The 15461-nt window shown below is 39.7% G+C and overlaps 1 long non-coding RNA gene across 1 annotated transcript in view; it reads right to left on the minus strand.

The window, feature by feature from the left end:
* Positions 1–5068: 5068 nt before the first annotated feature.
* The window catches only part of LOC101678152, a 365866-nt gene continuing 355473 nt past the window's right edge, over positions 5069–15461 (minus strand). Inside the window, exon 5 of the long non-coding RNA XR_199550.3 lies at positions 5069–5140. This is a non-coding gene — a long non-coding RNA (uncharacterized LOC101678152). The remainder of the gene's footprint in view (positions 5141–15461) is intronic.

Below are 15461 nucleotides of genomic sequence, written 5' to 3' on the forward strand. Positions count from 1 at the left end.
CTTGCCAGAGCTTTAAATATGCCAATGCCCATTACACATTTCCAAGAGGGGGTAGAGTATGCTACCATGAAGTTGCAAAACTATTTGATTGCAAATCCTTGGTTTTGGAAAGCATCATATGGGACTAGAAGGTGGATGAAAACATTTAGAGAAAGGCTTTATCACACTTGGATTCTCATTCCTCAGAATTTAACTCCAGTCTTGTTACCTCTTTCTTCCTTTTTCTAGTTTCTGTGGACTGTGATTTCAATCCCGACCCAAAGTTATTCATCTTCCCTTAAAAGAACTGTGAACAGTGAGCCCTTCATCTTCCTACTTGGTCCTCTTATGATCACACTGCATGATTCTGTCTCTTCCCTTGCTCTCTCTGCCCACGTGCACTAGAAGATGAACTCGGACCATCCCAGGGCCAGCTGATACCACTCCTGCTCTTAAATCAACTTTCTGAATATGAGGCCCAGCACAAATGGCTTAGAATAACCCCTACCACAAACAGAACCATTGCCCTGCATCTACCCAAATTCTCTCTCCTGGTTTGTAGATTGCATAAACATACATCCTAATGGAAACAGCACCTCAAAACCCTGGCCCCAAACTTTTGCTTGATTTACAAGCATCCAGAGTGTTCTACCCACAAAATGACGGCCTAGGTCCATTAATATGCTCAGAGGAAGCTAAGTTTAAAAAGGAGAGAGGGTGGGGGAAGAGAGGGGGAGAGAAAGCACGAAAATTTAATCTAAGCCATTGCTTATTTAAAAATTGATAGGAACTAATTAAATTAATAAAATTTTATTGAACTGTAAAACAAAAATCAATTCTTTAAAAATCCCCCTTTCAGTGAATCCAAGACCAATGAAATTCTTTCTTAAATTAAATGGGTGTTAGTCATTTTACTCCTTTGGGACTTGAAATATAAGTTCTAAGTTGAGATATTTCTATAGCTTCAAGTACATTAATCATGTTTGCCTATTTAAAGAAAAAAAATCTTATATGTAATATAGTTTCTTTGCCTTTTAATGAAGCTGTTTAAAGTTTCATTCTATTTTCTGTCCAGTGATGTCCTAGTAGATATTTAGTAACCAGCCTTGACCCAGCGGAGGGCATGCGCACTGACTTGTGACTTCTGCCAGTTTCCGTGATGTAAATACTCCAGCACGGCCCATGATGCTACGTTACTAAAGTGAAGCATGACAAGGAATGAAGAGTTAGGAAGACATTGCACAATCTGCTCTCATGAGCTGGTTTGAGCTGGGTCAGGCACACCACTGAGCCTTCCTCTGTAAGTCTGAATCTGCAAGTATTGTCCATCCAGAATGTTACCAACAAAATGGCAACCACAGGCACCTAATTACAAGCTGGGCCGCAGGCATACTGAGATATAACAAGTGCTTCTTGACAATGACAGTGGTGATCACTGTATTGAACCAAACAATATACTTAGGTATAGAGTATTATTAGATTAAAAACAAAACAAAACAAAACCCCAAACCTCTAACTTCCAGTTTATCAAGGTCTATTAAAATATGTATTTATTTGGCTATATGTGGAATCAATCCACCCACTTTTCCTTTATGTTTTTCTTTGTTTTCAAAATCAAATGAGTGCTTACAATTGCTACTAGTCAAATGAAGTGAGCTCCTTTTCCTCCCTTCCACTACCTTCCCCACTCATAATTACTAAATAACTCAAAATACCTGCCACGTTTACTTAATCCCATAAGAAAATGGTGGAACTTCAGTGAGTCTCCCTTTATGCATTTTATGTCATTTCTAGACAAAATCCTCATGCATGATCTTAGCTCTCTATGCCAGGCCAGAGTTTGGAACGGAAGGATGGATATAAGATAAGCAACAGCAAGAGTGACTCGTATTTTCAGAGACCTCTGTGGCTGCCACTATACTAGGGGTATTGCCTATGTGATTTCACTTAATCCTCAAAAATGCTCTTTGGTAGCTATTCTTATCTTTAATTTTTTAATGGACAGACTGAGGCGTGACTTCATTACAGGTCCACCAGCGCACAGCTAATGGAGGCTGGAGGTTAAGATTCAATTGCAGTTTTTTCATACTGCCCTGCTGCTGATTTCTCTATGATGCCATACTGACCTGGGAAAGTAATATAGAGAATATTTCAACCAAGTTGGTGAGTTTCCCCCTAGAAATTCCATCTCTGGAGCTCCTGTTTTCTAGTATCTGTGACCTACTTCATTCTTTTGTCTTTTCCCCAGTCTCTGAGAGGACAGAAAGTAGGGGCAGTGTCTCCCTTCACTCACCTTATCCAAAGACTCCATCTACCTCTGTGTAGGGAGTAGGAAACCTCTCCAAAGCAAGAGGGGAAGAACTTATGAGTCAAGACACATTCCAACAGATCTTCCCTCGATGGAGCAGCTGTCTCTCTGGACAGTCTGGGTCCACACAGGAAGCCACCAGCCTGAGAAAACTGTCTCTTCTCCCTTCCCTGGCATGTGCAGATGCCTGTGTGTATGGAACTGCTGAGGCTCTTAGGCAAATCTGCCCAGGTCTGGGAACTGGACAGGACCACACCAAAACCCAAAGGATCCTAACATTTAATGATATTCTCTAATTTGCTAGCACTCGAATTTCATAGGGTCACAGATATATATGCAGTTACCCATGTGTTTTAGTCCTGGGACAAAATCATACCTGTGGTATCAAAGCCCACATAAAAATGTAAGGTAAAATAAGAAGGCAAAATACATCCCATGTCAGGTCAAGTCACCCTTCTGCTCAAATCCCTATAGTAAAAGAGCAACTCCAGGAAGCAGAACATGGTCTATGTGGCAGATTTCATTTTCTAACGAGGCCACAAAAACATCTCTTGCCCCACATGTTCTTCTGGAACCTTGCTGTGTCTCCTCTTGAAACTGGTGGCACTTTATGACTACCTGGGTGAACACGGTGTGGTCCCAGCAACACTGTGTGATGTTGGAGGCTAGGTCATAACAAACACCATGCACTTCTACCCTGTAGAAGACCCTTTCTCTGGGGGCCCAGTTGCCACTCCAGAAGAGAGTCCAAGCTGCGCAAAGGGAGGCATATACTTTTGTTGAGCTCTCAGCCAACACCCAGCACCAACTTAGCTGCCATGTATCAGAGTCACCTTGAAATTTCCCGGCACCCTGTCCAGCCACTCCAGCTGATACAACATGGAGCAGAGACGAGCTATCCTTGCTGAGTCCTGCCCAAACTGCAGATCTACAAGCAACTGAATGTTGTTTTAAGTTACAAAGTGTGGGGTGGTTTGTTACACAGCAGATAATAACTAAGACTACACAGGTGTACATGAGCTGGTCTCCCGTTTCTTCTGCGATTCCCTCCTGGCCACTCAACTCCCAGGACACTATGTACTCTGTACTTCCACAAACATGGAAAGCATGGGGACGGGGGGTTGGGGGGAAGACCACATTCTTTAATTTCCTTCAGTGATGTTTTACACTTTGTTGAGTAGAAGTCTTGTACATCTTTTGTTAGATTCCCCCCCCCCCTAATATTTAATGTATGTGATGCTATTGCAAGTGCATTCTGGTGCATTCTAGAAAATCTGGAAATCTAGAAAATTCTGGTGCATTTTGGTGCATTCTAGAAAATCCTCATTTTCTAATATTTGTTGCTGGTATGTAGAAGCACAACCAGTTTTTGCATATTGGCTTTATATTTGGCAACTTTGTTTAATTCACTTATTAGCTCCTATAGTTTGTTTGTAGACTCTTTTAGATTTTTACTTCCCAATAATGTTGTCTGCTAATGATAGTTGTATTCTTCCTTTCTTATCCTTATATTTTAAGGATATAAGGAACTTTTCCTTTCCTTTTTTTTTTTCCTTATTGAACTGGTTGGGACATGTAACGTGATGGTAAAAGATCTGACAATAGTAGGTATTCTTGTTTGGTTCTCAGTCTCAAGGGAAAGCTTTAAATATTTCACCACTAATTGTGATATTTGATGTAGATTTTTTTTTATAAGATATTCTGTATCCAAATAAAGAAGGGTCTTCCTCAGGTCAACTTAACAAACATTTGCTGATAACCTATTATGTCTTAGTCACTATCCTAGGCAAAAGGAGAATTTTAAATTCTCATTTTGAATGAGACACTATCCTTGCTTTGAAAAATTCACCATGTAGGATGTAAAATAGGTCAATACCATACAGAGTGGAGGCCGTAGGCAGGGGTGGGGAGAATCAGAAAAACAACTCATTCTGTCCAGGGGAGCTAGTGAAGGCTCTCAGAACACAGAACTTTACAGGAAGGGCTCAACAGAGGAGATAAGCAAGATAGTTAATAAGAATGATGTACAAGGGCTACTCCCTTACAAACTCTCTTTTGGGTATCTATCTATACATGTGGACTTCCTTTCATGGAGCCAAAAGATTACCCTAAATTACTGTGTACATGACATTTAGATAAATCTAATATTATTAAGTATTCTTTTTTTAAGGAAGTTATAATTGCGGAATATAGATCTCATTGTAAATATTTTTAGGGACAATTCCTGAGTTCTATGTACATAGGTTTTCTAAGAATGTTCCATGAGGCAATATGCTGAAAATGGATTATGCTTTCTATCCCACAAACCCATTGTTACCTCTCTGTCCATCTCTTTACTGGCTGTATTTGCAAATAATACCACAGACAAAGAAGAAAAATTGACTTAGAGCAAGTTACACAGTATGTGGTTTACAAGTACTTACCTTATGTCATCATGATACACATTAAGTGTTAAACAAACAAATGTTGATTTGGCTTGGCCTGGCTATGTGAGTAGTCTACCAAAGAAAATAGTCTGGCCAGAATTATACTACCTTGGGCCACAGGCTGGCCAAAAAGACCAGCTACAGTGGAATCTTTTGAGTTTTAAAGTTTTAATTTTTTTTTTTCTTTTTAAAAGAAAGAAAGGTATCTGAGAACAAAAACAGGTAACATTACAGAATTACTTTTATAAGAAGGCTCATAAAACTAATATAATATATCATTTGGCTATTTTATATGAAATGTCTCTAACACCTGGAGTTTTGCAAATAGACTGAAAAGTCATGTACATGTCTGCTGGTGACTTACATTCTCCAGAAGAAAAGCAAGGCGAAGGCTCATCAAGATCATGTCCAAATATCTGGAATTGTTCTGAAAGCAGAGAAAAGAAGAAAGGTGGAACCAGCTCTGGAATGGCAAAAATTGAGGTCTTTTGGCTTGGTAAGGACTGGAAGTATATAGTTGGTGCCCTATACATATCCCTGTGGGATCTATCTTTGCAGTGTCTGCTGGCCACAATTCTAAGCTAACATTTACCCCTCTTTGTTCGATGGCTTTCCCTGCAAGTTGGAGCTCAATCTGTCCCAAGTGCTGAAGAGTTAATGCTCTTAGTTAAGGTGCTGAACAATGACTGTTAGGAGTCTGTGTATCTAACCTCAGATGGGAATTCTAAGCAGAGTTCTAATTGGTTCTCAGTTTTGCCCTGTAGGACTAAGCTCGTTACCCACAGAGGTAATTTGTAGTCTTATTTTCCAACCCCTCTACCAATGGTTCCTGGAATCACTTCTAGGATAAACCATTTCATTTGGGTTCTTGTCTCAGGGACAGCTTCTGGGCAAATCCCAACTAACACAAATTATGATTGATTTAAACAAAGGAGATCAGTATCCTTTCCCCACTTTTTCATAAGAAGTTGGTGGCTCTTTCCTCTGCAAATCACACACTCTCTAAAGGAGCTCACACATTCTGTTGGAGGGTCATGGAGGACTTGAAGCAATTATCAGGACAAGTCAAGTCAAATCAACTGTCAACTAAAATTGTGGCTCATTGGAGCACGAGCATCATTTTTTTGCTTGACTTAATTGCATAATTGCCTTGGTTCTCAGCTTAGAATGTGCAGACCTGGAGAAGAACAATTAATGATCTAATGTGAGGGGGGACCCATCTCTGTGGCTTCTGGCCAAGAGGGAGATGCATCAATGTCAAAGGCATCTATCCTCAGAGACCCTCTCAGGGAGAGAAATTTCTCTTTCAATTATGACCACCTAAATATCATCATGAAAATTGCTTTTTATGAAATCAATCCATGGAAATTAAACTTTTGGAAATCTCAGCCTTGGATCCCTCCATCTGCTACATTGGAAATTTTTCCAGACCATGTCAGACATAGCTACTGGATTCCATAACAGGTTTGCTTTTGACATTTCAGTATACTCAGTGAACATTTCTATGGATGAGCCAGTGGCATGGCTTTCAGAAGAGAGTTGTGTTTAAATTCCATATTTTTTCCTGTTATAGAGGAATCATTGTAATAAATGAGACTTTTAGTCTTAAGCTTTTGTTCAAATGAGAATATTAGGCAGAAAAAAATCCCAAATAATTATAGTGAATATAAGTTTCAGCATAATCCCTTAATCCAGGAGCAGAGTGGCTTGCCCCTAAGGATGAGATTCAAGCACATCACAGGAAGAGTAAGAGACCAACAAATAGCCAAATGGAAAGTCAGCATTGCATTGAGTTTGTTTCTTTTTGAAAGTAATTGCTGGACCTCTTTGACAAGCTGAAGAATGAACTTAATGCCTTTATTTTCTCTACTTTAAAGCATATCTAACTGGACTTCACAGGAAAACAAAAACAAAAACACCTTTCCCCCATAGTCACCATAAATCTATCTGAATATGACTGAGATCAATCAATATACATTGAGGATTGTGGCTTAATTCTAATGACACCAATATTAATTCTAGTAAATTCTCTTCACTGAAAGACATAGGCAAACATAATGCTCCTCAGAACCAGAACCTGATGGTATCAGATGGCTAGCATTAAGAATATCTGGGTTTTTAAAATTTGTTTGGTTTTGTTTTGTTCTAAGCATGAGCCAGAACAATGAATTAGCACCTCTTCCTGTGTGTAAGAGGTTTTTGCTCAATACATGTGGCTCAAAAGCCCCAGTAAAGACTTTATTTGGGGGATGACCAGGGAGGTGGTCTTACCCAGTGTGAGGTCAGGTTCAGAAAATGTCCAAACTTGGGAGGAAGGAGCAGATGGCAGAAGAGTACCATTATGAACACCTACAAACTCAACAGAAGAGAAGATAGAAGAATTCTAGGAAAAGAAAATTGACCACTTTCTGGAAGGTAGGGTGTGCAGAGAAGTGAATCTGAGTCAACAAATGGGAAGAAAGACTGTGGGGAGAGGGGCCAGCTTCCTCAAGTGATAGAGCAGTGGAGCACAAAATCAGAACTTTTAGAAGTCTGCTTCACTGAGGGACGTCACTCTAGAGGCTAAGTGAGGGATGGAGCCCTTGCGGAGTCAGTGTGGTCTCAGGACCCGTGGGCTCACAAAAAAGCCAGGGGTGTCTGAGTGTGGCAGAGGCCCCAGGTATCAGACTAGGGAAGCCAACTGTGGAGACAGAACCAAGGACCAGCTCTCAGCTTGGGGTTACCTTAAACTATGATCCAAGGCACATTCAGGCCCCTGCTCTTTGAGCAGGGACCCTACAAGCGGTAGATCCAGGGAAACTCAACTTCCTCCTCTGGGAGAAGCAGCGTGGGAGTGTAGGGAATCTGCTAGGTTTGGGCACAGCCCAAACAGGGTTGTGCACCAGAGATAGAAACACTTGATCACAGGCTGGGTGAGCTCTGAGGGGGGCCAGAGACCAAGGAGATGGGAGGTATTTACTGCTTTTCTCTGAGGGTGGACTGAGGAGTGGGCCCCAAGCTCTCAGCCTCTCTGGGTGAGAGACTGGGAGGCTATCATTTTCATTCCCATCCTCCAAGCTGTACAGAAATGGTTCAGGGAACAAAAGCTCCCAAGAGGGAACCTGAGCAGATTACTTAGCCTGGCCCCTGGCAAGGATGGGACAATTCTGCCTCAGGCAAAGACATTTGAGAATCCCAGCAACAGGCTTCTTCCCCCAGAAGATCAGCAAGAACATCCAGACAAGACCAAGTTCATCGATTACTGAGAAATGTGGAACTCCAGAGCTGGGTGAAAGCAACACATAGAATTCATGGCTTTTTTCCCATGATCCTTTAGTCTTTCAAAGTTAAATGTTTTAAATTTTTTTCCTTATTCTATTTAAAAAATTTTTTCCACTTTCTTATGTTAATTTTATAAAAACTATTTTATCTTATCAATGCCTTTTCTAAAATCTTTTAAAATTTTCATTGTTATAGTCATATTGTGCCTCCTCATTGTATTTAACCTTATTTTTTGTAAAAATATTTTTTCTTTAAAATTTTGGGGTCCTGTTTCTTCTAATACATCAAAATATAGCCAAACTAGAGCACATGGCTTTGTTCTAGTCTCCAGCCTGATCACATTCTTTCTTTCTTTTTTTTTTTTTTTTACCAGCTTCTTATCAATTCCTTTTTAAGGATCTTTTAAAATTCATTTTTACAGTCATATTCCATACTTTCATCATTTTTACCCTTACTTTTACAAACCGAAATACATCCCAAAATCAAGTGTGTGGCTCTGTTCTATTCACCAATTGAATATATATATTTCTTTTTTTCCCTCTTTCTTCTCCCCCTGGTTCTGGGTCTCTTATGATTTAGTTAGTGTATATTTTTCTGGGGTTGCTGCTACCCTTTTAATATTTTATTCTCTCATTAATCTATTCTTATCTGGATAAAATGACAAGGCAGAAAAACTAACCACAAAAAAAAAAAAAAAAAAAGAACAAGAGGCAGTACTGATGAGTACTGATGGCTAGGGACCTAATCAATATGAACACTAGTAAATGTCAGAACTAGAGTTTGTAATGACAATTATTAAGGTGCTAGCTGGGCTTGAAAAAAGCATGGAAGATACTAGGGAATTGCTTTCTGGAGAAATAAGAGAACTAAAATCTAACCAAGTTGAAATAAAAAAAGCTATTAATGAGGTGCAATCAAAAATAGAGGCTCTGCTAGGATAAATGAGGCAGAAGAAAGAATTAATGATATAGAGGACCAAATAATGGAGAATATAGAAGTTGAGCAAAAGAGAGACAAACAAGTACTGGACAACAAGGAGAGAATTCGAGAGAAGGTGCAACCATAAGATGAAACAATATTAGAATAATTGGGATCCCAGAAGAAGAAGAGGGGAAGGGGGCAGAAAGTGTATTGGAGCGAATTATAGCAGTGAATTTCCCCAATTTGGCAAAGGGAACAAGCATCAAAATCCAGGAGGCACAGAGAACCCTGCTCAAAATCAATAAAAATAGGCCCGTACCCCATCATCTAATAGTAAAACTTACAAGTCTCAGTGACAAAGAAAAAATCCTGAAAGCAGCTAGGGATGAGAGGTCTGTAACATAAAATGGTACAAATATTAGATTGGCAGCAGAACCTATCCACAGGGATCTGGCAGGCCAGAAAGGACTGGCATGATATATTCAGAGCACTAATGAGAAAAATATGGAGTCAAGAATAAAATATCCAGCTAGGGTGTCACTGATAATAGAAGGAGAGATAAAAAGCTTCCAGGATAAACAAAAACTAAAAGAATTTGCAAACAACAAACGAGCTCTACAGGAAATATTGAAAGGGGTCCTCTAAGCAAAGAGGAAAACATAAAAGTAACAGACCAGAAAGGAACAGAGACAGTATACAGTAACAGTCATCTTACAGGCAATACAATGGCATTAAATTCATATCTTTCAATAGTTACTCTGAATGTAAATGGTCTAAATGTCCCCGTCAAAAGACACAGGGTAGCAGAATGGATAACAAACAAAAACAAAAACAAGCAAACAAAATTTATTATATAAAAAAAATTATAATAACAAAATCAAAGAAACACATCAACAATAATACAATAATAGTAGGGGACTTTAACCCCCCCCTCACTGAAATGGACAGATCATCTAGCAAAAGATCAACAAGGAAATAAAAGCTTTAAATGACACACTGGACGAGATGGACATCACAGATACATTCAGAACATTCCATCACAAAACAACAGAATACACTAGTGTACTCCCATTCCCATCCCATCACAAAATAACAGAATACACTAGAATACTATAGTGCACATGGAACATTCTCCAGAATATATCACATCCTGGGTCACAAATCAGGTCTCAACCATTACCAAAAGACTGGGACAATTCCCTGCATATTTTCAGACCATAATGCTTTGAAACTAGAACTCAATCACAACAGGAAACTTGGAAAGAACTCATATGCATGGAGGCTAAGGAGCATCTTCCTAAACAATGAACAGGTCAACCAGGAACTTAAAGAAGTATTGAAAAAATTCATGGAAACAAATGAAAATGAAAACACAACTATTCAAAATCTTTGGGACAAAGCAAAGAGGTGCTGAGAGGCAAGTATATAGAAGCCTTTCTCAAGAAACAAGAAAGAGCTCAAGTACACAACCTAACCCTACACTTAAAGGAGCTGGAGAAAGAACAGCAAAGACAGCCTAAACCCAGCAGGAGAAGAGAAATAGTAAAGATGAGAGAAGAAATCAATGAAACAGAAACCAAAGGAACAGTAGAATAAATCAATGAAAGTAGGAGCTGGTTCTTTGAAAGGATTAATAAGATTGATAAACCCCTGGCCAGACTTATCAAAAAGAAAAGAGAAAGGACCCCAATTAATAAAATCATGAATGAAAGAGGAGAGATCACAACCAACATCAAAGAAATATAAACAATCATAAGAACATATTATGAGCAAATTTGACAATCTGGAAAAAATGGATGCATTCCTAGAGACATATAAGCTACCAAACTGAACCAGGAAGAAATAGAAAACCTGAACAGACACATAACCAGTAAGGAGATTGAAGCAGTCATCAAAAATCTCTCAAAAGACAAGAGCCCAGGGCCAGATGGCTTCCCAGGGGAATTCTACAAAACATTTAAAGAAGAATTAATACCTATTCTCAGAAACTGTTTCAAAAAATAGAGATGGAAGGAAAACTTCCAAACTCATTTTATGAGGCCAGCATTACCTTGATCCCAAAACCAGACAAAGACTCCATCAAAAAGGAGAACTACAGACCAACATCCTTGATGAACACAGATGTGAAAATTCTCACCAAAACACTAGCCAATAGGATCCAAAAGTACATTAAAAGGATTATTCACCATGACCAAGTGGGATTTATTCCTGGGCTGCAAGGTTGGTTCAACGTCTGCAAATCAATCAATGTAATGCAATACATTAATAAAAGAAGAAACATATGATACTCACAATAGATGCTGAAAAAGCATTTGACAAAGTACAGCATCTTTTCTTAATCAAAACTCTTCACACGGTAGAGATAGAGGGTATAAACCTCAATATCATAAAAGCCATCTATGAAAAACCCACTGTAAATATCACTCTCAATGGGGAAAAACTGAGAGCTTTCCCCGTAAGATCAGGAACATGGCAGGGATGTTCACTATCACCACAGCTATTCAACATAGTACTACAAGTCCTAGCCTCAGCAATCAGACAACAAAAGGAAATAAAAGGCATCTGAATTGGCAATGAAGAAGTCAAACTCTCACTCTTTGCAGATGATATGATACTTTATGTTCAAAAGAATCCACTCCAAAACTGCTAGAACTCATACAGGAATTCAGTAAAGTGTGAGGATATAAAATCAATGCACAGAAATCAGTTGCATTTCTATATACCAACAGTAAGACAGAAGAAAGAGAAATTAAGGAGTATATCCCATTTACAATTGTACCCAAAACTGTAAGATACCTAGGAATAAACCTAACCAAAGAGGCAGAGAATCTGTACTCAGAAAACTATAAAGTACTCATGAAAGAAATTGAAGAAGACACAATGAAATGGAAATACATTCTATGCTCATGGATTGGAAGAACAAATATTATGAAAATGTCTATGCTACTAAACCAATCTACACATTTAATGCAATCCCTATCAAAATACCATCCATTTTTTTCAAAGAAATGGAACAAATAATCCTAAAATTTATATGGAACCAGAAAACACCCCGAATAGCCAGAGGAATGTTTAAAAGGAAACCAAAGTTGGTGGCATCACAATTCCAGACTTCAAGCTCTATTACAAAGCTGTAATCATCAAGACACTATAGTACTGACACAAAAACAGACACACAGATCAATGGAACAGAATAGAGAGACCCGACATGGACCCTCAACTCTATGGTCAACTAATTAATCTTTGACAAAGCAGGAAAGAATGTCCAATGGAAAAAAAGATAGTCTCTTCAACAAATAGTGTTGAGAAAATGGTCAGCCACATAAAGAAGAATGAAACTGGACCATTTCCTTACACCACACACAAAAATAGACTCAAAATGGATGAAAGACCTCAATGTGAGACAGGAATCCATCAAAATCCTTGAGGAGAACAAAGGCAGCAACCTCTTCAACCTCAGCAACAGCTACATATTCCTAGAAATACTGCCAAAGGCAAGAAAGCAAGGGCAAAAATGAACTATTGGGATGTCATTAAGATCAAAAGCTTTTGCACAGCAAAGGAAACAAAGGAAACAAAACCAAAAGACAACTGACAGAATGGGAGAAAATATTCGAAAATGACATATCAGATAAAGTGCTAGTATCCAAAATCTATAAAGAACTTATCAAATGCAACACCCAAAAAACAAATAACCCAATCAAGAAATGGGCAGAAGACATGAACAGACATTTCTGCAAAGAAGACATCCAGATGGCCGGCAGACATATGAAAAAGTGCTCAACACCACTCAGCATCAGGGAAATAGAAATCAAAACCACAGTGAAATACCATCTCACACCAGTCAGAATGGCTAAAATTAACAAGTCAGGAAAGGCCAGATGTTGACGAGGATGCGGAGAAAGGGGAACCCTCCTACACTGTTGGTGGGAATGCAAGCTGATGCAGCCACTCTGGAAAACAGCAGGGAGGTTCCTCAAAAAGTTGAAAATAGAGCTACCCCGTGACCCAGCAATCACACTACTGGGTATTTACCCTAAAGATACAAATCTAGGGGTCCTAAAGGGCACATGCACCTGAATGTTTATAACAGCAGTGTCCACAATAGTTGAACTATTGAAAGAACCTACATGTCCACTAACAGATGAATGAATAAAGAGGATGTGGTATATATACACAATGGAATACTATGCAGCCATCAAAAACAAAATCTTGCCATTTGCAATGACATGAATGGAACGAAGGGGTATTATCCTAAGTGAAATCAGAGAAAGACAATTATCATATGAACTCTCTGATATGAAGAATTTGAGAGGCAGGGCGGGGGGTCCTGGTGGGCAGGGAGGGAAAAAAAATGAAACAAGATAGGATTGGGAGGGAGATAAACCATGAGAGACTCTTAATCTCACAAAACAGAGGGTTGTTGGAAGGTGCAGGGGAGAGGGATAGGGTGGTTGGGTTATGGACCCTGGGGAGAGTATGCGCTATGGTGAGTGCTGTGAAATGTGTAATGATTCACAGACCTGTACTCCTGGGGCAAAAAAATATATGTTAATAAAAATTTATTGCTATGCAAAAATAAATAAATAAAATGTGCAAAGTGGACAATCCACATTGAATTTCTTATAGTTTATTAGTAGCTTCATGCCCTTGCTGGCTTTGGGTTTTGTATCTGTTCTACTCCTTGCCTGTAACATTCACTGGCCCACAGTCCCCCAACATCCCTACCACCCCTCCAAACACTCATTTTCATTCTGCTGAAATTGGCATTTCAGGTTTTTAGAAATGGAGTTTTCTGGAGGGAGATACAGTTTATGTGCTTTTTGAACCTTTGCTACATAATTCTTCACCCCACTTCTCGTTGGTTTTCTGCCCATCATCTCAGGGCTTGAGCTCCTGCCTCCTGCCTGGTGCATAGTGAACTCCTCTTCAGCTGGCCTTGGACAGTCTCTGCTAATCACCAAAGGGCAGCTTCTACATCCACAGCTTGCTGCTCGGGGCCTCTGCCTATACTGGTTCCTTGGCTCCACCTGTCTTTCTGGTGCAGCGTGTTCTAGATGTTCCCAGTGCCCCTTCGAGCTCAGAGGATCAGGGAAGTGGGAGTCCTATGATTGCTCTGCATACATTTGCTGTGTAATCATGGGGAATTAACTTCCCCTGCCTGGGTGTTATTTCACTCATTTACAACAAAATAAAACAAAACAAAAACCCTAAAAGGATGAGCAAACTTATTCTTAAAGGGCCAGGGAGTCAATATTTTAGACATTGCAGAGCCACATGGTCCCTGTCATAACTACTGAACTTTGCCATTGTAGCACAAATGTTGTCATAAATACATAAGTAATTGGGACTGTCTTTGTTCCACTAAAAGTTCATTTACAAAAGCAAGTGGCAAGCTGCAGGTGGCCTATGAGCTCTAGTTTACTGGTCCCTGATCCAGATGATTTGCATGATTCCTCCTCCAAAATGCCCTGAAGTCATCTTGCTCCTACCAGTATAACTGAATAGTTTCTTAGCCCCTTGTTATTTTCCTCCCACAGTTGAAGCAAATACAAAAGTAAACAAACATCTTTCCCAGCGGACTATAAATCCCAAGTGCATGGTGATGATTTTTTTTTTTTCCACCAGAGTATACCAAGACTGTTGCAATGTGTGCTGCACAGAGTCATCTCTGAAAACAAAAACTAAATAAATGAATGTGAGGACCTGCTCAACCATTATGAAAACAACCAACTTTCTCTGAGAGAGGAGGACCAGAGGTACCCCCCACCACACACACACCCCTAAATACATGTTCCCTGTGACTCTCTCCTGATACATAGTATTTTTCCGTCTTTTTCCTGGAGGTTGGAATAGATTTGTACTGAAGGATTCACAACTGGATTCTCCTGGGCCCTGGGCGGGAAGGACTTCGTGGCAGTGCTTCTCAAGTTGCAATGAGTGCACCAAACACCTGGGACCTTGTTCAAGTGCAGGTTTTGGTTCCAGGTGAGTCAGGGGAAGTCCTGAGACTCTTCATTTTTACCAGGCTCCCCAGTGAGGTGGATGCTGCTGGTCCGTGGACCATAGTTTGAGTTTGTCAGGTTTTAGGGAACTTCTGCCCTGAGCAATTTTCCTTCGTACCTAATAAGGAGAATTTCGGTCTTGCTGCAGAGAGCCTTCCCAGACTAGTTTATTCTGCTTTTCTTTATAAAACCTGAAAATGGCTGTTTAAGTTTTCTCTGCCTATGGCACAGAGATTAAAGGCACCGTAAGAAGTGGAAGTTACTTTCTATGCAGGAAGGTTAAGGGTCACTCTCCGGGTGTATCTTGTTCACAGGGAATAAAAGTAAAAGGAAGGGAAGGTGTCAGAGCACACTCAGCTTTCATATTTGTTCCAAATGGATCCCTGGACACTACTGGGAACCAAGGAAGGATGGATGGGCAGATGGCACATCACAGCACAAAAGACAATGCCCTTCTCCTGACGAAGAGTCCAGGAAAAGGGACAGGCTTGTAACAGAATTATGTTTATTTTGAGAAGAAATGCTTTTTCTTAATTCACGATATTTCCTTCCACTTGGAAT

Source organism: Mustela putorius, unplaced genomic scaffold, assembly GCF_011764305.1.
Source record: "Mustela putorius furo isolate JIRA1106 unplaced genomic scaffold, ASM1176430v1.1 tig00000174_pilon_pilon_pilon, whole genome shotgun sequence".
Classification (NCBI taxonomy): Eukaryota; Metazoa; Chordata; class Mammalia; order Carnivora; family Mustelidae; genus Mustela; species Mustela putorius.